The sequence below is a fragment of the Doryrhamphus excisus genome, linkage group LG16 (genome assembly GCF_037039965.1).
Source record: "Doryrhamphus excisus strain RoL-2023G ecotype Guam linkage group LG16, RoL_Dexc_Guam_v1.1, whole genome shotgun sequence".
NCBI lineage: Eukaryota > Metazoa > Chordata > Actinopteri > Syngnathiformes > Syngnathidae > Doryrhamphus > Doryrhamphus excisus.
In genome coordinates, this window is record NC_136372.1 from 15211305 (window position 1) to 15234321 (window position 23017).

At 35.5% G+C, this 23017-nt stretch overlaps 1 protein-coding gene across 2 annotated transcripts in view; it reads right to left on the reverse strand.

The window, feature by feature from the left end:
• The window catches only part of sgsm3 (small G protein signaling modulator 3), a 47978-nt gene that overhangs the window by 19889 nt on the left and 5072 nt on the right, over positions 1–23017 (reverse strand). The window contains exons 3-5 of one of the 2 annotated variants that reach the window (XM_078797570.1): positions 22383–22476; positions 22097–22208; positions 20441–20581 (exon numbers count right to left, since the gene is read on the reverse strand). The gene's annotated coding sequence lies outside the window, so the exon portion shown is untranslated. The remainder of the gene's footprint in view (positions 1–20440; positions 20582–22096; positions 22209–22382; positions 22477–23017) is intronic. The other variant, XM_078797571.1, reaches the window with a different exon arrangement.

The window sequence follows — 23017 nt, forward strand, 5'->3', positions numbered from 1 at the left end:
TCATATGAGCAGTTTGTCTGCTCCAATTAAAGTCGACTTAGTTCTGCTTAACTAAATCGTGACCTGCTGCATTGCTGCACTTTTACCTTCTGCTTTTCGACGAGGTGGATATTAGTTCACTGGAATGTAAATTTACCTTCAGGTTTTTTTTGTTTTTTTGTTTCGTGTAATCACTTCCAGCCTCGCCTGATCTCCGCAGCGTACTGCCTATATAAGCTCCTTTGGACCTAATTATGTTGTTTTGCATTATTCAGAAAGGACGGCAAAACACACATTAGCTTAGCGGCTAATGAAGATATTTTCAACTCTAACCGAAACAACGGTTAAATAAGGCGGCCCTTCTGTTCTGTATGCTTTCATCCGCTGTAGTAGCTCGTCGTCTTCCAACTCATTAGTAGTCGTTGTCGACGGCGTAGAAGTAGAAAGGCGACAACAAGCCCTGAGTGGAATCGAGACCGTGATGCATGTCTACACGTGGGGCTCATATCTTTCACTTATTGCGAGCTAAAAGGATAAAAGGGGAGAGAGAACCCAGTGTGTTGACAAGTGGGGCTGCAACCAGGCCTTAAGGCGCTCATAAAAACGACATGAAGCAATTTCAGTCGAAATTGCTTGTGAAGGCTGAAGCTCAACATTCATTCATTCATTCATTCATTCACCCTGGACTGGTGGCCAGCCAATCACAGGGCACATATAGACAAACAACCATTCACACTCACATTCATACCTATGGACAATTTGGAGTCGCCAATTAACCTAGCATGCATGTTGTTGGAATAATTTTACTTTATTTTAGTTTTATTGTGTGCAAGATTCATTGATATACGCCCTCCCCCAAGTGCACATTCATTCATTTTCAACCGCTTAAACCGCTTAAACACAAAGATTGGGCGGGCCGTATTCAAACACTTGGCGGGCCGGATGTGGCCCCCGGGCCGTAGTTTGCCCACCCCTGATATAGACGCATTGGGATATTCGGTCCCCTAATGTATGTCAGTAGTGGTCAAGTCACGTGTGCTCTAATTCCCATATATGGCGCATATGGCACATGCATAATATGCGAGAGGTCATTCTCACGGAATTTCTGCTTATAAAATTCAGTGGCGGCATGCAATCGCAAATTCCACCCGCACAAATGCTCCACGCTCGTGAGCACGTGAGCATAGGAAGCGTCTGTCCTTTTAATTGGAAAGACGTGCGGCACGGACAACTTATTTATTCAAATGTAAGAACTTCAATATTTGATTTACTGTGCCGAGGCTTCCTGGGAAAGCGAGGTGAAGGGAAGTGACTTCAATATTTTATCAAATGAAGGTAACTCATACTTGACTCTCAAGATGACGCTGAGAGGCTGATCGCCGTCCCAAAAAAAAAAAAAAAAAATCTCAGAGGAAGACTTTAAAATCTATTTTCAGCAGGAAGGCTCGGGATCTCGAAATTTTGATCTAATCTAGCAAATTATTTCAGGTAATTTCAACTCACAGTTAAGTTTCTCCAACTTAAAAGATCAAGTTCACGTGACTTATTGCTTTGTTTTGGGAACGTTCTTTATTAGGTCAAATAAACTAATAGTTTTCTTGTATCAACAATAGAACTCAATTCAATTCAACTCACAATTAAATTGAAATTAATTGAAATAATTTGTTAACCTGATTTGAAAATGAGTCGAGATTACTTGATTTACATTGCACATTTAAATTTGAGGTCGAAATGTAATCATGCAAAATCTCAAATCTAAATTGTTGCATTTAAATCAAAGTTTTAAATAATTCTAAAATTCTAAAATTAATTACTTATATCTCATCGTTATATATAAATATTCAATTGAAATGCAATTGTTAAAAAGTGCAATCTAAATGTTAAACATGAAAATAAATATTAAATATAATGTCAAATATACGTGCTAAATAAATCAAAATGTTAAATATACATCTTAAATCTAAATGTTAAATGTAAATATCAAATTTAAATAAAAAAAATTAAATATTAAATTTAAATGTTAAATGTAAACTATTAATGTAAATGGCAACTCTGTTAAATGTAAAAATAAATATTAAATATAAATATAAATGTTAAATTATATATTATTATATTATATAATATATTATATAATTATATATTATATGCTAAATCTAAACGTAAAATCTTCATCTAAATGTTAAATCTAAATGTTGAATAGAAATATTAAGTATACGTGTTAAATATTAAATGTTAACTATAAATAAAAAATTTTAATACACATCTTAATTGTTAAATATTCATATAAATGTCAACGTGAAACCTAAATGTTAAATATAAATGTTGACTATTTGTGTTAAATCTAAATCTAAATGTTAAATATATATAAAATTTAAAAATATTAAATATTAACTATAAATCTAAATTTTAAATACACATCTTCATTGTAAAATATTCATATAAATGTCAACGTGAAACCTAAATGTTAAATAGAAATGTTGACTATTTGTGTTAAATCTAAATATATATGTTAAATATATATAAAATGTAAAAATATTAAATGTTAACAATAAATCTAAATTTTAAATACACATCTTCATTGTAAAATATTCATATAAATGTCAACGTGAAACCTAAATGTTAAATATAAATGTTGACTATTTGTGTTAAATCTAAATATAAATGTTAAATATATATAAAATGTAAAAATATTAAATGTTAACAATAAATCTAAATTTTAAATACACATCTTCATTGTAAAATATTCATATAAATGTCAACGTGAAACCTAAATAAATATTAACTATGCGTGTTAAATCTATATAATGTGTTTTTATATTTAAATATTTGATATAAAAACCCAAATGTTAAATTTTAATTCTGAATTGTGGCAATTCAGATTCAACATTTGGAGTTATTATTTAATTTCCACCTCAGATGTGAAGAAAATGAGCTTGCTTTTTCACGTCAGATAAAGATTAGATGTGTTTATATGAACCGTTGTTGTAATGAAGCCTCAGAGGTGTAACATTGCGGGGCCGTTTATGCATTACATTTTATGTGATGTTCCTTCTTACGATACGATAATGCTTCACGAGCTGCAGCTTTACACCACAACAGGTCAGCCATTTTCGGTGTGGAGGTTGCTTTCATTTCCATTTGAGATCACCCTCCATCCATCCCTTCCTTCCTTCTGAGTGTTTTCTCTCAGGAACAACACTAGCCCACGACTGTATTTATATCAGCAGCCGGAGTGTTGACAGAAGGTGCGCTGCGGTGTCTCTATCAGTGCCACACCGCTGATTAACACTCCTTCCTCTTGATTCTTATCTGCGGAGCAAGAGACAAGATCTCCATCTGGCTCCACGCAGTCATACTTATCATTAATTCATCTGCTAGGAGTGACTTTAAAGTAGATAATTCTGGGGGGGTTGGGTCCCTGATATCAGGGCTTGTTTTTACCAAAAGCCATGAACCGTGGATGACGGCCATTCAGACATCTTTGATGAGGGTACGCCTACCCTGGACTACGTATTTCCACGTCATTTATGATTAGATGTCGTTCTTAAGACCGAACACATTAAAGTTACAAGCAAGCTGTATTTTATTTAATTACTGGATTAATCCACCATTTTGCCAATTAGATGATTTATTGCCTCCCTTGCACAAACGTCTGGTAATCTAACCTGCGTCAAACGCTGAGAAGCATTCATTTTTGTACGCTAACTCCTCCCACACTTTGTCATTAAAAAGGAAAATATAGGTTTTAACATTACTTTTAACGGTAGAAAATTAATGAGTCAATGAATGTACACTTGGGGGAAAAGGGGGGCGTACAACGATGCATCTCGCACACAATAAAACTAAAATAAAGTAAAATTATTCCAACAACATGCTAGGTTAATTAGCGACTCCAAATTGTCCATAGGTATGAATGTGAGTGTGAATGGTTGTTTGTCTATATGTGCCCTGTGATTGGCTGGCCACCAGTCCAGGGTGTACCCCGCCTTTTGCCCCAAGACAGCTGGGATATGCTCCGACAACCCAGCGACCCTCGTGAAGATATGCGGGAGAAAGTGAATGAATGTGCACTTGGGAGGAGGCGGGGGGGGTATGGGGGGGGACAGGAATAATTGTATTTCAACATTTTCCATACAAAGTACAACAATGTGTCTCGCACACAATAAAACTAAAATAAAGTAAAATTATTCCAACAACATGCATGCTAGGTTAATTGGCGACTCCAAATTGTCCATAGGTATGAATGAGAGTGTGAATGGTTGTTTGTCTATATGTGCCCTGTGATTGGCTGGCCACCAGTCCAGGGTGTACCCCGCCTTTTGCCCCAAGACAGCTGGGATAGGCTCCGACAACCCAGCGACCCTCGTGAAGATATGCGGGAGAAAGTGAATGAATGTGCGCTTGGGAGGAGGCGGGGGGCGGGGGGGTGAAACAGGAATAATTCTGTTTCAACATTTTCCATACAAAGTACAACGATGTGTCTCGCACACAATAAAACTAAAATAAAGTTAAATTATTCCAACAACATGCATGCTAGGTTAATTGGCGACTCCAAATTGTCCATAGGTATGAATGAGAGTGTGAATGGTTGTTTGTCTATATGTGCCCTGTGATTGGCTGGCCACCAGTCCAGGGTGTACCCCGCCTTTTGCCCCAAGACAGCTGGGATATGCTCCGACAACCCAGCAACCCTCGTGAAGATATGCGGGAGAAAGTGAATGAATGTGCACTTGGGAGGAGGCGGGGGGGGGGGGTATGGGGGGGACAGGAATAATTGTATTTCAACATTTTCCATACAAAGTACAACAATGTGTCTCGCACACAATAAAACTAAAATAAAGTAAAATTATTCCAACAACATGCATGCTAGGTTAATTGGCGACTCCAAATTGTCCATAGGTATGAATGTGAGTGTGAATGGTTGTTTGTCTATATGTGCCCTGTGATTGGCTGGCCACCAGTCCAGGGTGTACCCCGCCTTTTGCCCCAAGACAGCTGGGATAGGCTCCGACAACCCAGCGACCCTCGTGAAGATATGCGGGAGAAAGTGAATGAATGTGCACTTGGGAGGAGGCGGGGGGGGGGGGGGGTGTTGGGGGGGGCAGGAATAATTGTATTTCAACATTTTCCATACAAAGTACAACAATGTGTCTCACACACAATAAAACTAAAATAAAGTAAAATTATTCCAACAACATGCATGTATGCATGTGAGTGTGAATGGTTGTTTGTCTATATGTGCCCTGTGATTTTACGTATGTATTTTTTTTTGTCTAAATTAAGCATTTTGAAGGCTAAAAATGACTAAATGAAGTGAAGAATAAATACAGGGCATTCAGAAGATGCATTCAAAGACGCTGTATGTGATATTCTACACTAGTTATTAGGTGTCAGTAATGCTACATTGAGATGAGACAATAGCCATTGCAGGAAGTATGAAAAGTAAATAAATGTCAACACTATCCCTTTCCGTCAGGTCTATGGACACTTTTTTAGGGGAAGCATTAATGTACCGTCTATCCCAGGGGTGGGCAAACTACGGCCCGGGGGCCACATCCGGCCCGCCAAGTGTTTGAATACGGCCCGCCCAATCTTTCCAAAGTATTTCATTTAAAGTCAACATACAACCTGGCATCATGGCCTGAGCCAACCTTTTGATGGTTTTATCAATTTCGTTTTTTGACATGGTCTGTTGTTTACAAAGTGCTCCTGAAAAAAGGGACACAAGCACATAATAATAATAATAATTATTATTATTATTAGATTATTATTAGATTATTATAATTATTATTAGAACTATTATGATTATTATAATTATTATATTAATGCTAATTATTATATTAATTATATATAATATTATTGTTATATTTGCATATTTTACATAATAATAATATAATAATTATTATTTTCATTTTATTGTAATTATTATAATATTTTATTATTTTTAAATATTTAAATATAAATATAAAATAATAAATAATAATAGCAGATTGCATGACAATTTTACAGATACAATAATACCAGGTGCAGGTAGTCTGCCCCCCCCCCCCCCCCCGTAAATTTTGTCATATCAATGCGGCCCGCGAGTCAAAAAGTTTGCCCACCCCTGGTCTATCCGCTCTGTCTGCAAGTAATGTGCAATTATATCAATATGTGCAACTCACTTATTTACTGCAGAAAAACTGCCTATAAAGCTGAAGTGTCCAGAGAAAACTAACATGAGCGTCTGTGTGTTTATTTTTCTAGCCTCAAATTGACCTGGAAGCTCCTACTGTACATCAGAGCATTCGTCAAAAAAAAAAAAAATCAAAATCTTTGCTCTTCGCTTCATGTTTTTCTTTATATCCGTTCACCTGCTCCCGTTTTCTGCACAATTCTTTGCTCTCCTTGCGATAAGAAGCGGGGCCGGGGCTGCGCTTCAATGGTTTAACTCCCCTGCTATGCAGCTCGAATGTGAATGGCATGCAAAAGAAGGGTGCAGACAAGTCAAATGGGCATTTATATTGTTGCCGCTAGCAGCATCTATGACATCTAAAAGGTCGTTAAATGTCTCAGTTGGGGGATGTTGAGGATGTGCTGTGATAAAAAAAAAAAAGGCTAAAGTCCTGATTCAGACAATTTGTAAGACTTTAAAGCAAATGGATGAAAATGATACGCGGTCTTGGTGCAAATCCAATGCGGAGTAGATTTGTGTTTGAGGTTTCATCTTTCATCAGACTCCATTCTCCTTAAAAGCAGAGAGGGACGCTCTCACCTTGGATCATTACTATTTAAATAGCAGAATCAGCAAGTAGGAAAAAGTTTTTTGCGTGTCTGTCTAAAAAAAGCAAAAAATAAAATACTTCAGAGCATGAATGTTTAATTCTGCTTGCGGTTGACTGCTTCTTAAGCCAAAAATGTCTTGGTGTAGAAATGAAAAAAAAGTGGTTGTATCTGTTAGATGCGCTCCTGATTAAATTTGAAAAACTGCAAAATTCTGGAAGAAACTATGATTTCATGATGGAATGGAAAATGTGCATTTGAATATGTTGCTTGACTTTGGCTTCATTGTCTTTTGCATTATCATTTTCCTGGTTAGATTTTGTATATATGTATGTTATATGTTTTTTTTTTTAGATTTTTTTTTCTATATTTATAGTATGTTATTTTGTTTATGTTTTTTAATTTTTTTCTATATTTATAATATATATTTTGTTTGTTTTTTTAGATTTTTTTCTATATTTTTAAAATATGTTTTTGTTTGTTTTTAAATTGTGTCTGTTTTTATAGTATATGTTATTTGTTTATGTTTTTTAGATATTTTTTCTATATTTATAGTATATTTTTTCTGTTTATGTTTTTATAATTTTTTCCTATATTTATAATGTATGGTTTTTTGTTTATGTTTTGTAGATTTATTTCCTATATTTATAGTATATGTTTTTTGTTTGTTTTTTTGAATTTTTTTTTGATGATAATAGCATATGTTTTTTGTTGATGTTTTGTTATAAGTTTGTTCTATATTTATGGTATAGATTTTTTTTTTGTTTTTATAGTACATGTTTTTTGTTTTTTTTAGAATTGTTTTCTGTATTTTTAGTATATGTTTTTTGTTTATGGTTTTTTAGAATTTTTTCTATATTTGTAATATATGTTTTTTGTTTGTTTTTAAAATTGTTTTTCTATTTTCATAGTATTCTTTTGTTTATGTTTTTTTTAAAAAATTCTCTATTTATAGTATATGTTTTTTAGAATTTTTTCTATATTTATACTATATGTTTTTCGGAATTTTGTTTCTATTTTTATAGTATAATTTTTTGTTTATGTTTTTATAATCTTTTCTATATTTATAGTATATATTTTTGTTTGTTTTTTAAAAATTTTTTCTATATTTACAGTATATGTTTTTTGTTTTTTATCATTTTTTTCTATATTTATAGTACGAGGTAGATCTTTGGTACTTTATTTCAAAAAGTGTGAGTACTCCTGATCTACACTTAAGATATGACTCATGGAAGAATACTTTCAGTGCACACAGCACACAGGCTTAAGTTTCACTTTCTAGAGGGGTGTGGCAACCGCTACATCTGCTCTGTGTACTTTCATTCTGGGCTCATTTCCTCCATCCTCCTTATTGACGCTAAGAGGCCAGTACTGTAACCAAATATATTACTCTTATTTTGTTGTTGTTGTTGTTGTTGTGTGATTATTGACTGACAGCAAATTCAAAGAACCAGGAAGAAAGGCTAAAGAAATCGAAACCTTTCATAATCAACATTCCCTGGAAGGTAAGCCCCTGCAAAGCGACTCTATTATAGATTCATGTCACTCTCCCACCCCACACGCACAAACACACACACACACACACACACACACACACAGTGATTTATCCATTTTCACCCTGAGTCATGAGACCAAGGATAGGTAAGCACCTAACATCAAGTCATAAAATTGAGAGCTGACTTTTACCAGCTACATTTACTTTGAGCAGAAGTGCTGAAGCTGCAAGATAATGCTATGATGTATTCCACAATTCATGCCCACAGCATTATTTTATTCCGCAGAATTGCTTTGCATACACCAGACCTGCTCGGTTGCTGTGCAGCATTGCAATAAAAAAGGTACATTGGCATGTTGGGGACGGGGGGGGGGGGGTTATTCTTAATCGTCATGTCGGTAAAATGATATTAAATTCCTACTCCTCTACCGCACAGACAAGGAATATAACACGAGCAGAAAAGGATGGCATTAAAACTGGATTTAAAAACAGCACACTAGTGTAATTTTATTCCACCCTGGAGAACCGATTTTTCAAAATTATATAATACTGTAAAGCAGGGGGAAAAAATAGCTCGGGGTGCAATCTCTTCCAAGGGCTCAAAGTGCTTGGAGGGAGATAAAGGAACATGAATACAATACTTGTGCTGCCACTCTCACCTCGGAAAATGTCTTAATAGACAAAGAAATTACATTTACTCTACAAAGAATCACTAAAATGTAACATTTTTAGAATTTTAGAAAACCAACATAAACCACGTATACATGGAGCTAAATATTCCAATTCCATTCGGGTTATTTGCTCAAACGGAAAAAATCTAGCCTTTGTATACACCTCATTCCGAAAGAAAAGTGCCAATCGGAATGAATATATAATTGGATTCCCAAGGGTGGAATATTCATTTCTAGAATCCGATTGTGGTATCTTGTAACCGCTCAATCGGAAAGTTGTCAGGGTGCGTTCAAGGCACATGAATACAATATTTGTGCTGCCACTCTCACCTCGGAAAATGTCTTAATAGACAAAGAAATTACATTTACTCTACAAAAAAATCACCAAAATGTAACATTTTTAGAATTTTAGAAAACCAACATAAGCCACGTTTACATGGAGCGAAATATTCCAATTCCATTCGGGTTATTTGCTCAAACGGAAAAAATCTAGCGTTTGTATACACCTCATTCCGAAAGAAAAGTGCCAATCGGAATGAATATATAATTGGATTCCCAAGGGTGGAATATTCCTTTCTAGAATCCGATTGTGGTATCTTGTAACCGCTCAATCGGAAAGTTGTCAGGGTGCGTTCAAGGCACATGAATACAATATTTGTGCTGCCACTCTCACCTCGGAAAATGTCTTAATAGACAAAGAAATTACATTTACTCTACAAAAAAATCACCAAAATGTAACATTTTTAGAATTTTAGAAAACCAACATAAGCCACGTTTACATGGACTTAAATATTCCAATTCCATTCGGGTTATTTGCTCAAACGGAAAAAAATCTAGCCTTTGTATACACCTCATTCCGAAAGGAAAGTGCCAATCGGAATGAATATATAATCGGATTCACAGGGGTGGAATATTCCTTTCCCCAATCCGATTGAGGTATCTTGTAACGGCTCAATCGGAAAGTTGTCAGGGTGTGTTCAAGGCACATGAATACAATATTTGTGCTGCCACTCTCACCTCGGAAAATGTCTTAATAGACAAAGAAATTACATTTACTCTACAAGAAATCACCAAAATGTAACATTTTTAGAATTTTAGAAAACCAACATAAGCCACGTTTACATGGACCCAAATATTCCAATTCCATTCGGGTTATTTGCTCAAACGGAAAAAATCTAGCCTTTGTATACAGCTCATTCCGAAAGAAAAGTGCCAATCGGAATGAATATATAATTGGATTCCCAAGGGTGGAATATTCCTTTCTAGAATCCGATTGTGGTATCTTGTAACCGCTCAATCGGAAAGTTGTCAGGGTGCGTTCAAGGCACATGAATACAATACTTGTGCTGCCACTCTCACCTCGGAAAATGTCTTAATAGACAAAGAAATTACATTTACTCTACAAAGAATCACTAAAATGTAACATTTTTAGAATTTTAGAAAACCAACATAAGCCACGTATACATGGACTTAAATATTCCAATTCCATTCGGGTTATTTGCTCAAACGGAAAAAATCTAGCGTTTGTATACACCTCATTCCGAAAGAAAAGTGCCAATCGGAATGAATATATAATTGGATTCCCAAGGGTGGAATATTCCTTTCTAGAATCCGATTGTGGTATCTTGTAACCGCTCAATCGGAAAGTTGTCAGGGTGCGTTCAAGGCACATGAATACAATACTTGTGCTGCCACTCTCACCTCGGAAAATGTCTTAATAGACAAAGAAATTACATTTACTCTACAAAAAAATCACCAAAATGTAACATTTTTAGAATTTTAGAAAACCAACATAAGCCACGTTTACATGGAGCTAAATATTCCAATTCCATTCGGATTATTTGCTCAAACGGAAAAAATCTAGCGTTTGTATACACCTCATTCCGAAAGGAAAGTGCCAATCGGAATGAATATATAATCGGATTCACAGGGATGGAATATTCCTTTCCCCGATCCGATTGAGGTATCTTATACTTATTTGCCGTTTTATTATTATATTTATTTATTTATTACTAATTGATTGATTTTCTTTATTCTTGATTTCTTTATTTTTCATCTTATTTTGTGCAGAAAAATAAAAATTAAGAAGAACAGTGGAATGTTTTATCAGAGCTTTTCTTGTAGAAAATCGGAACCAAAGCACTGAAAAAGTTTGTATATTTTTCTGTTTTTAATAAATGCGTTTTTTTTTTTGGAAAACCTGATGCGGCCCAGCTTCGCCCAGACCCTAGCTCCAGTGGCCCCCAGGTAAATTGAGTTTGAGACCCCTGTAATACAGTATAAGCGGTACTTCGTTATGCTCTACTTCAAATGACTCCGTTCGTGTTCGGACGCCGCATCAATCTACGCCGCACAATCAGCCGCTCGACTGACATAAAATCGAGATCTTCAAAGTAAAACGCCCTGTGGTCTCCCGATCATATAACACGTTGCTACATTACAGTGACAAGCGCTGACATCAGGCCAGAAATCAATGGATATGAGGATTTCTCATCAGACTACGGAAGGCCAACGGGTATTGACCGCACCGACAAACCACAACAATCAAACGAAGTGAGTTCGAATCTTCGCCTCCGAAAAAATGCTCCCTGCGGGATATTAAACTAGTTAGCTCAGAGCGATGCAAAGTACACACATTTGCATGATGCTGTGGTTATTACTTGGAGCTGTGTGCGCCTCAGGGTGCTGTTTTCCGACGTGCTTGACTTGTGCTTTAGGGGCCCTATGAAATCCATTTTATTTTCACGTTTATAAGTCCATTTTTTTCCAAATCCCGAGACCAAGGAATGGAAAACAAATAGCTTTTACAGTATAAACAAATATCTAACATCTGTTACACTATAGACCACGTTTACATGAGTTTTTCTCTTTCCGAATGACCTTTCCGAAAGCAATGGTATACATTAGGAGTCTCAAACTCAATTTACCTGGGGGCCACTGGAGCTAGGGTCTGGGCGAGGCTGGGCCGCATCAGGTTTTCAAAAAAAAACAAAAAAAACGCATTTATTAAAAACAGAAAAATGAATAAACTTTGCTTTGGTTCCGATTTTCTACAAGAAAAGCTCTGATAAAACATTCCACTGTTCTCAAATATCTTTTTTTTATTTACAACATATTGCGCAACTGCAGGGTCTTGAGACACATGCTAACGCGCAAACTTAGAGAGCTCGCGACCTAAACGGTAGCCTTCAAGTTATTTCCTTTAAACTTAAAATAGCCAAAAACTTACCACTTCCACACGAATAGGGAGGATAACTATTAACAGTTATTTAACCTTTAACATGAACATTAATCAAACGTAATCATTTTTTCTGGGTACATGATAATGATTAACCTAGCATGCATGTTGTTGGAATCATTTTACTTTATTTTAGTTTTATTGTGTGCAAGATTCATCATTGTACGCCCCCCCACCCTCACCAAGTGCACATTAATTGACTCATTCATTTTCTACCGCTTATCCTCACAAGGGTGATGGGTATGCTGGAGCCTATCCCAGCTGACAAACAACCATTCACACTCACATTCATACCTATGGACAATTTGGAGTCGCCAATTAACCTAGCATTAATGTTGTTGGAATAATTTTGCTTTATTTTAGTTTTATTGTGTACAAGATTCATCGTTGTACGCCCCCACACCCCCACCCAAGTGCCGCATGTTTGAGACCCCTACTGTACAATATCTGTCGTAGGTGGACAAGGTGTGAGTCTGGGTCACAATGTGGAACGGAGATTTGAAATCGGGATTCTATGACTGCCAGTGTGGGAGAAGCAGAACATGTGTAGAGTTGATCCTTTCACATTTGACATGAGTGACACCCGTCACTAATAGGATTTGCCCAACAACCACTACTAATAGTGCAATCTGACACTGCCAAAAAGAGGACTCGGATACCGCCATAAAACAAACTCATATGACTTGAGTACTTGGACCGCTCAGCGTTATCCAAGAACCAGTGGGCTGCTGTTCCGTCTGATTGCAAAGCACTTGCACTCGGACCTCTGAGATTTTAACCTATGGTGACAATTCAGCCCCGCTTCAGACGATGAATCCAAGCGTGAAGATGATTTGGAAAAAGTCAAACGCTGACAGTCGTAGGATGACTGGGTGCTTGGGTGCTGCTTCCGATTCGGAAAAAGGAAGGGGTCGGTGCTGCGAGCGAGTCGACCGCGTATGGGCTCGGCGCTGATGCCAAGCGCCCTCGGGTGATGTTGTGAGTCAGGTTTTCTGTCGCAACGCATTGGCTGCAACGCAGACATGCTCCAGGGAGTCCATGTCGGAACCTCTCTGCCCATTGTGTGTATGTGTATGTGTGTATTTTAGTGTATAAATGTCATGTGTCCCGCAAAACTACAAGCTATCGAAAAAAAAGATTAAGGAGCCCTTTCAAGATGTCGGAAAACAGAAATTTTCAGGCTGCACGGTGGATGAGTGGTTAGCGCATAGACCTCACAGCTAGGAGACCCGGGTTCAATTCCACCTTCTGCTATGTCTGCGTGGGTTTTCTCCAGGTATCATCCAATCAGTCATCTCCATGTCTGTCAATCCATCCCTCCATACATCCGTCCCACCATGCAATCATACATCCAACCAAGTATCCATCCTCCATTAATTCTGTCCATTGGCACATCCATCCATCCACCCACCGACCTTTTCATCCATCCGTCCATTGGACCGTTCATCCATCTATCCAGGCAATCATCCATCCAATCAAGTATCCAGTCTTCATTCACTCATTCGTCCATCAATCCTGTCCATCGGCACGTCTGTCCATCCATCCATCCATGCAATCATCCATCCATTGGACCGTTCACCCATCTATCCAGGCACTCATCCATCCAATCGAGTATCCAGCCTTCATTCACTCATTCATCCATCAATCCTGTCTATTGGCACGTCCATCCATCCATCCATCAGTCCATGCAATCATCCATCCATTGGACCGTTCATCCATCTATCCAGGCAATCATCCATCCATTGGACCGTTCATCCATCTATCCAGGCAATCATCCATCCAATCGAGTATCCAGTCTTCATTCACTCATTCGTCCATCAATCCTGTCCATCGGCACGTCCATCCATCCATCCATCCATCCATCAGTCCAGGCAATCATCCATCCATTGGACCGTTCATCCATCTATCCAGGCAATCATCCATCCAATCAAGTATCCACCCTTCATTCACTCATTCATCCATCAATCCTGTCCATTGGCACATCCATCTATCCATCAGTCCGTGCAATCATCCATCCATTGAACCGTTCATCCATCTATCCAGGCAATCATCCATCCATTGGACCGTTCATCCATCTATCCAGGCACTCATCCATCCAATCAAGTATCCAGCTTTCACTCACTCATCCGTCCATCCACCATTCCATGCAATCATCCATCCATTGGACCGTTCATCCATCTATCCAGGCAATCATCCATCCATTGGCCCGTTCATCCATCTATCCAGGCACTCATCCATCCAATCAAGTATCCAGCTTTCACTCACTCATCCGTCCATCTATCAGTCCATGCAATCATCCATCCATTGGACCGTTCATCCATCTATCCAGGCAATCATCCATCCAATCAAGTATCCAGCTTTCATCCACTCATTCATCCATCAATCCTGTCCATTGGCACATCCATCCACCCATCCATCCATCACTCCATGCAATCATCCATCCATTGGACCGTTCATCCATCTATCCAGGCACTCATCCATCCAATCAAGTATCCAGCTTTCATTCACCCATCAACCCTGTCCATTGGCACATCCATCCATCCATCCATCCATCGACCCATTGATCCATCTGTCAATCATCCAGCCATCCTACCACTCATCTATCCATCCATAAATCCATTGCTCCGTTCATCCATCTATCCAGAAGTCACCCCGCCATCCAACCATTCAATCAGTCACATCAACAAATCCATCCCTCCATACATCCGTTCATCAATACATCCGTCTAACCATGCCATCATCCATCCAATCATCCACCCTGCATTCCCTCATCCATCGGGCCAATAAGGTAAAGGTGTCGAGTGATTTTCAATTCGACTTTCCATCTTCTTTTCCATCATTGTTCCACGTCATTTTCACCCTTTGTTCTTAATGAATTTGGAATTATGGCTAATTACCACTTAAATAAGTCATGTCCAGTCTTACAACATTTTACCCAACAAAATGTGAGAACAAGGCTTTGAATCTCTCACATAATCGTTCCATGCTCTCCATCCTCTGACTGCTCGTCATTGTGAAGCACTCATGCACTAAATTGCCTCTCAAGAAATCTTAAAGATGCAGAAGAGACTCTGGAAGGGGTGTTAATATTCCACTGGAACCCCGATGTTCCTTTCATGTCTCCCACTCTTGAGTTGGATTGACTGTATATTCCCACTTACAGCACAGTACTCGTACCGGGGGGCCACTTTACACAGTATGTACAGTATACTACAGACTACTATAACTTCCACAATCCACCCATCAGTTCCTTCAATCATCTAGATTAGGCATGTCTAACATGCTGATGTTTTTTTTTTTTAGCATATTCTAAAAATATAATTCTACAAGAAAATAAAAAAAAATAAAATTTCACAAAAATAGTATTTTTTTTACGGAATAACGTTATAATATCTGGAGGGAAAATAACATCATTTTAGGAGCATAAAGTTGAAATATTATACAAAATTTTACTTTTCAAAAATTACACTGGGAGAAAAAGCTACAATATTATGGGGAAAAGGTCAAATATTATGAATAATAATGATAATCTTACAAGCAGAAAGTTTAAATAGGTTGGAAAAAAAACAGGCCTTAATTTCATGAAAATAAAGTCAAAATATTACGACAAAAAAGTCTTACCCATAATAATTATGATGAATATTATGAGTAAACATTATGTAATTTTAATAGCATATTAAATAATTTTTTAAGAATTAGTTTGGGGGGGATAAAGTCAAAATATTACGACAAAAAAAGTCTTACACATATTAATTATGAATATTATGAGGAAACATTATGTAATTTTAATAGCATATTAAAGAAAATTTGTAAGAATTATTTTGGGGGGGAAAGGTTTTATATTATGATAATAGGTTGGAAAAAAACAGGCCTTAATTTCATGAAAATAAAGTCAAAATATTATAACGAAAAAATTCTTACTCATAATAATTATGAATATTATGAGGAAACATTATGTAATTTTAATAGCATATTAAAGAAAATTTTTAAGAATTAGTTTGGGGGGAATAAAGTCAAAATATTACGACAAAAAAAGTCTTACCCATAATAATTATGAATATTATGAGGAAACATTATCTAATTTTAATAGCATATTAAAGAAAATTTGTAAGAATTATTTTGGGGGGGAAAGGTTTTATATTATGATAATAGGTTGGATTAAAACAGGCCTTAATTTCATGAAAATAAAGTCAAAATATTACAACAAAAAAATCTTACCCATAATAATTATGAATATTATGAGGAAACATTATGTAATTTTAATAGCATATTAAAGACAATTTTTAAGAATTAGTTTGGGGGGAATAAAGTCAAAATATTACGACAAAAAAAGTCTTACCCATAATAATTGTGAATATTATGAGGAAACATTATCTAATTTTAATAGCATATTAAAGAAAATTTTCAAGAATTATTTTGGGGGGGAATGGTTTTATATTATGATAATAGGTTGGAAAAAACAGGCCTTAATTTCTTGAAAATAAAGTCAAAATATTACATCAAAAAAATTCTTACTCATAATAATTATGAATATTATGAGGGAACATTATGTAATTTTAATAGCATATTAAAGAAAATTTTTAAGAATTAGTTTGGGGCGAATAAAGTCAAAATATTACGACAAAAAAAGTCTTACCCATAATACTTATGAATATTATGAGGAAACATGTAATTTTAATAGCATATTAAAGAAATTTTTAAAGAATTAGTTGGGGGGGGGGGGGGTTTATATTATAATGAAAAAATGTTTACAAGAAGACAACCGAAATAGATGGAAAATAAATAAAACGCTATATGACAGAGCTGATGCAGTTCTTTCTATCTAAATATACCTCACGTCTTAGCATGTGTAGCTTCACAAAATATCCGAGGGGCAAAGTTGCATCCTTTCATTTTTTTCGCTATGCGGTCCTGGCTGGATAAAGTTTGCACCGCACCGGGCGAGATGGATGAAAAACTGAATGGAAGCTGATATCCATTACAGTTAGCATTGGCTGTGGAAATGTAATACACATCATATGAAAAATCCCATTTATTTTCACTAATCACACAAATGAGGTCAATCCATCATAAAAAAAGAAAATGTTGAGAGCTGAACGATGATATCACATGAAACCATAATCTACTTCTTCTAGTTTTCCCATCTAGCGGCAAGCCCCGTGAGAGAGAGAGCTTGAACACGCTCGCCACATGCGCACACTTCCCTTTAATCACCGGGAAAAAGAACCCGAAACCTTTACGACGCCCCTTCAATGCCCGGAACGATCATAATTAGGATTTTCTGAGTCATGTGACTTTTCTTTTCCTTTTTCTCTGCCCTATCGTTCCTTCATCTGCTGTCTTTACAATGTGTGGTTTTTTTTCTAGAAGCGAGGTAATTACTGATTGCACACACACACACACACACATACACACACATACGTGTGCTCTCTCACACACCAGAGAGGCCTTCATGGAGGACTAGAGCACATTAGAAATTTATAGGGGTACTCAGAGAGGTTATGCCTCCCTGCAATTTTAATGTTCTGTATCTTTGCAGCTACAAGCGGTGGACATATACATCATATACGGTCTGGTAGCATAGACGGGGTTAAAGGTGCCTTGCGATGATGGGATGTATAGCGTATTATCACACCTGTGGTGATGCATCCGAGTCCGCTCGGTGATATTCGGAAAGCTGCGGTTTGATTCCAACATTGATTAGCCGAGTCGTTCTATAAAGTGATGTCGTTTTCACGGTTATTATTTCATGTCTGTAGCTTTTTTTTTTTTTTATTTACCAACAATTTCAACATCAACTTCTCATAATTTTGACTTTATTCTTGTAAATATTACTGAAAAAAAATACATAATTTACAAGAAGACAGCTGAAATAGTTGGAAAATAAATAAAATGCTATATGACAAAGCTGAGCCTCACGTCTTAGCATGTGTGGCTTCAGAAAATATCCAAGGGGCAAAGTTGCATCCTTTTATGAGCATAAAGTTGAAATATTATACAAAATTACATTTTTGAAAAATTACGCTGGGAGAAAAAGCTAGAATATTATGAAAAAAATGTCAAATATTATGAATAATAATGATAATCTTACAAGAAGAAAGTTGAAATAATTTGAAAAAAACTTTATTTTTTTATTTTGAAAAATTAATATGATTAATTAATTTTATGAGAATAAAGTCAAAATATTACAACAAAAAAATTCTTACCCATAATAATTATGATGAATATTATGAGGAAACATTATGTAATTTTAATAGCATATTAAAGAAAATTTGTAAGAATTAGTTTGGGGGTAATAAAGTCAAAATATTACGACAAAAAGTCTTATTAATTTTGGAAAAATTACACTGGGTAAAAAAGCTAGAATATTATGAGAAAAATGTCAAACATTATGAATAATAATGATAATCTTACATGAAAAAAGTTGAAATAATTAAAAAAAACAGGCCTTAATTTTATGAGAATAAAGTCAAAATATTATGACAAAAAAATTCTTACACATAATAATTATGATGAATATTATGAGGAAACATTATGTAATTTTAATAGCATATTAAAGAATTTTTTTAAGAATTAGTTTGGGGGTAATAAAGTCAAAATATTACGACAAAAAAAGTCTTACCCATAATAATTATGAATATTATGAGGAAACATTATGTAATTTTAATAGCATATTAAAGAAAAATTTTAAGAATTAGTTTGGGCGTAAAAAGGCTTTATATTGTGATAATAAAATTTAAATATTACTGGAAAAAATACATAATTTACAAGAAGACAACTGAAATAGATGGGACATAAATAAAAACGCTATATGACAAAGCTGAGCCTCACGTCTTAGCATGTGTGGCTTCACAAAATATCCAAGGGGCAAAGTTACATCCTTTTATGAGCATAAAGTTGAAATATTATACAAAATTAAATTTTTGAAAAATTACGCTGGGAGAAAAAAGCTAGAATATTATGAGAAAAATGTCAAATGTTATGAATAATAATGATTATCTTACAAGAAGAAAGTTGAAATAATTTGAAAAAAAATAGGCCTTAATTTTATGAGAATAAAGTCAAAATATTACAACAAAAAAATTCTTACCCATAATAATTATGATGAATATTATGAGGAAACATTATGTAATTTTAATAGCATATTAAATAATTTTTTCAAGAATTAGTTTGGGGGTAATAAAGTCAAAATATTACGACAAAAAAAGTCTTTTGGAAAAATTACGCTGGGTAAAAAAGCTAGAATATTATGGAGAATATGTCAAATATTATGAATGATAATAATTTGAAAAAAACAGGCCTTAATTTTGTAACTGTTTTTTTTTCAATTTCTGCTGTTTTTTTTAATTTACCAACTATTTCAACATCAACTTCTCATAATTATGACTTTTGACTTTATTCTTGTAACATTGCAACCCCCCCCCCAAAAAAACACTTTATTCGTTGTATTGTTTGTTTCTCATAATATTACAACTTTTTTGCAACATATTTTTCTTTAATATTTCAAGTTTATTCTTTGGAAAATTGCGACTTTTTGTTGCACGAAGAATTACTTTTTTTTTTTTTTTTTTACAAATTTTCCAACTATGAATTATTTATTTACTCTTTATTTTGTTCAGTTTCAGTCCTGATTGTAAGCACATGATAAGTGATGGCATACGTCTTCAACCGACAAGAAGAGTCCAGTTGCCTCGATTCACCTTTCTACAGACTATAGGGGTGTTATTTCATGTCTGGAGGGCTCTAATCTATGTTGAAAACCCTATTTAGAAGGACATAAACGGGAAAATATTCCATTTAAAAATAAAGGAATCCTATAGTTTGTGGAAATTCACTTATCACAATCGGGTCATTAACCAATCATCTTCGATAAAGGAAGGATTACTGGATATACAAATCGGAAAAATCCGGCACAGTCAAGATGTCTAAAATGTCTTGTTTTCACCTTAGTGCATCCATCCGCTTTGCTTGATTATCCAGACAGTGACGTCAATTTGGATTGATGAAGCGCTATCAGTCTCTGCTGTCACTCGGCAAACCTGAAGTGATGATACGCGTAAAAGCAACATATACGGTCTGCTAGCATAGACGGGTTAAAGGTGGGATGTATAGCGTATTCTCACACCTGTGGTGATGCATCCGAGTCCGTTCGTTGATATTCTGAAAGCTGCGGTTTGACTCCAATGATTCCAACATTGATTAGCTGATCTTGTTATAAAGTGATGTCGTTTTCACTGTCGGTTTCACACAACAGGAGACATTTTTTTTTTTTTAGAGCGAGTCTGTCCCGAGTACCTTCATGCTGCACTAAGTAGACAGCAAGGTCGTAGGGCCGCGGCGAGCTGTCAGCTGGGGGTTGGTAGCGTGATGAGCTCCAAGTGGAGCATGACAGGCCTGGCGGTGGACAGACCCTCCTGGGGAGGTCAGCTCTCCAAGCTAGGGGTAAAGAGGTAAAGGTTAGTCATGATGAAACATGCAGAAGCTCATTTGGGGTTTCGGGTCACGTGATTCGAACACACGGCGGGAAGTTTTTGCAGCCAGGGTCGCATAGTGAAACATGAAAGGATGCAAAGGGCCACTTTGATACAGTATTTTGTATGGATGAAAAAAGCCTGTTATTAATATCAACTTTTTCCCCCATTTTTGCTGTTTTTTTTCAAAATATTTCCATTTTTTTTCTTAATTACTTCACTAATTTTCATAAATTTTCTTTCCCAGTCCAAGGTGTAACCCGCCTCTCGCTCAAAATCAGCTGGGATAGGTTCCAGCATGCCCATGCAACCCTAATGAGGATAAGGGCATCAAAAATGGATGGATGGATGGAATTTTCTTAATGATATATAATAATAATTATTATATTATTATTATCATTATTATTTTATTATATAGTATTAATAAAAACATATATATATAATAATATATACTTTATAATAATATATAATAATATATTTGTATATAATAATAATTATTATATTATATATTATTATTATATAAATTATAATAAATTACAATTAAATTATATATATATATTAAATTATAATATATGTATTAATAATATATACTATTATAATATAATATAATAATTATTATTATTATTATGACTTCATTCTCAAAATATCTTTCACCAAATTTTCTTTATTGTTTTATTTCTTTCTCAATTACAAATGTATTTTTTCTTTAATATTTCAACTTTATGCCACTAAAATGATGCAATTTTTCCTGATAGTATGTTACAAGTTTATTTTCCTAAAATTATGACTTTTTTCCCCATTAGATAACATTTTACTTTATTGTCGTATAATTACAGCTGTTTTTTCCATTTCTGCTGTTGTTGTTTTTTTATTATTATTAACTATTTCAACATCAACTTCTCGTAATTATGACTTTGTTTGGAAGATATTTTGACTTTATTCTTGTAAAATTGCCACCCCCCCCCCAAAAAAAACACTTTATCATTGTTTTGTTTTTTTCTCATAATATTACAACTTTTCTACAGCATATTTTTCTTTAATATTTCAAGTTTATTCTTTGGAAAATTGCGACTTTTCATTGCACTAAGAATTACTGTTTTGTTTTTTTTCTCCAAATTTTCCAACTATGAATTATTTATTGACTATTTATTTTGTTTTGATTGTATGATAAGTGATAAGATAAGTGATGGCATACGTCTTCAACCAACAACAAGAGTCCAGTTGCCTCTATTCGCCTTTCTGCAGACTATAGGGGTGCTATTTCATGTCTAGAGGGCTCTAATCTATGTTGAAAACCCTATTTAGAATGTCGTAAACGGGAAAATATTCCATTTAAAAATAAAGGAATCCTATAGTTTGTGGAAATTCACTTATCACAATCGGGTCAGGAACCAATCACCTTCGATAAAGGAAGGATTACTGGATACACAAATCGAAAAAATCCGGCACAGTCAAGATGTCTAAAATGTCTTGTTTTCACCTTAGTGCATCCATCCGCTTTGCTTGACTATCCAGACAGTGATGTCAACTTGGGATTGATGAAGCGCTATCAGTCCCTGCTATCACTTGGCAAACCTGAAGTGATGATACGCCTATTTAGAAGGACATAAACAGGAAAATATTCCATTAAAAAAAAAAAAAAATCCTAGTTTGTGGAAATTCACTGATCACAATCGGATCTTGAACCAATCACCTGCGATAAAGGAAGGATTACAAATCGGGAAAAATCCGGCACAGTCAAGATGTCTAAAATGTCTTGTTTTCACCTTAGTGCATCCATCCGCTTTGCTTGACTATCCAGACAGTGACGTCAACTTGGATTCATGAAGCGCTATCAGTCCCTGCTGTCACTTGGCAAACCTGAAGTGATGATACGCATAAAAGCAAATGAACGTGAAATCAGATCTCTCCTTGCTGAAGTCGTAATAAGAGAGAAAAGGTTGGGAATTACTCAACTCCCGCATCGCAATTTAATTGACTCTGTCCTTATTTGAAGGAAACCCAATTATAAGAAACATCAAGCATAACGGGATTATTTGAAATAAAAATGAATCATCAGGCAGTGATTCATATTTCACACAAGTGTATTCACACACAATATGAAAGATACATCCCCCCCCTTAAAATGTTGTGTAAATAATGGAGCGTTCGAGGCAGCAGGGGGGGAAAAGAATGGAATTTCTCAAGAAATAGAACGGAGCCTGCATGGGCAGCATGACTCACGCTCACAGGTACGGGAGGTGATCATCCGCACTGCAGGGAAGAAATGCAATAAATTTGGGTGTTACAAAACCAAACTATTCATCCACGCGTACGCTACAAAGCTCATATAAAACCAAATGAAACATTCAGCGCTGTCCTGCGATGCACTACAACACACAACACAGTGCTTTTGTCTTGT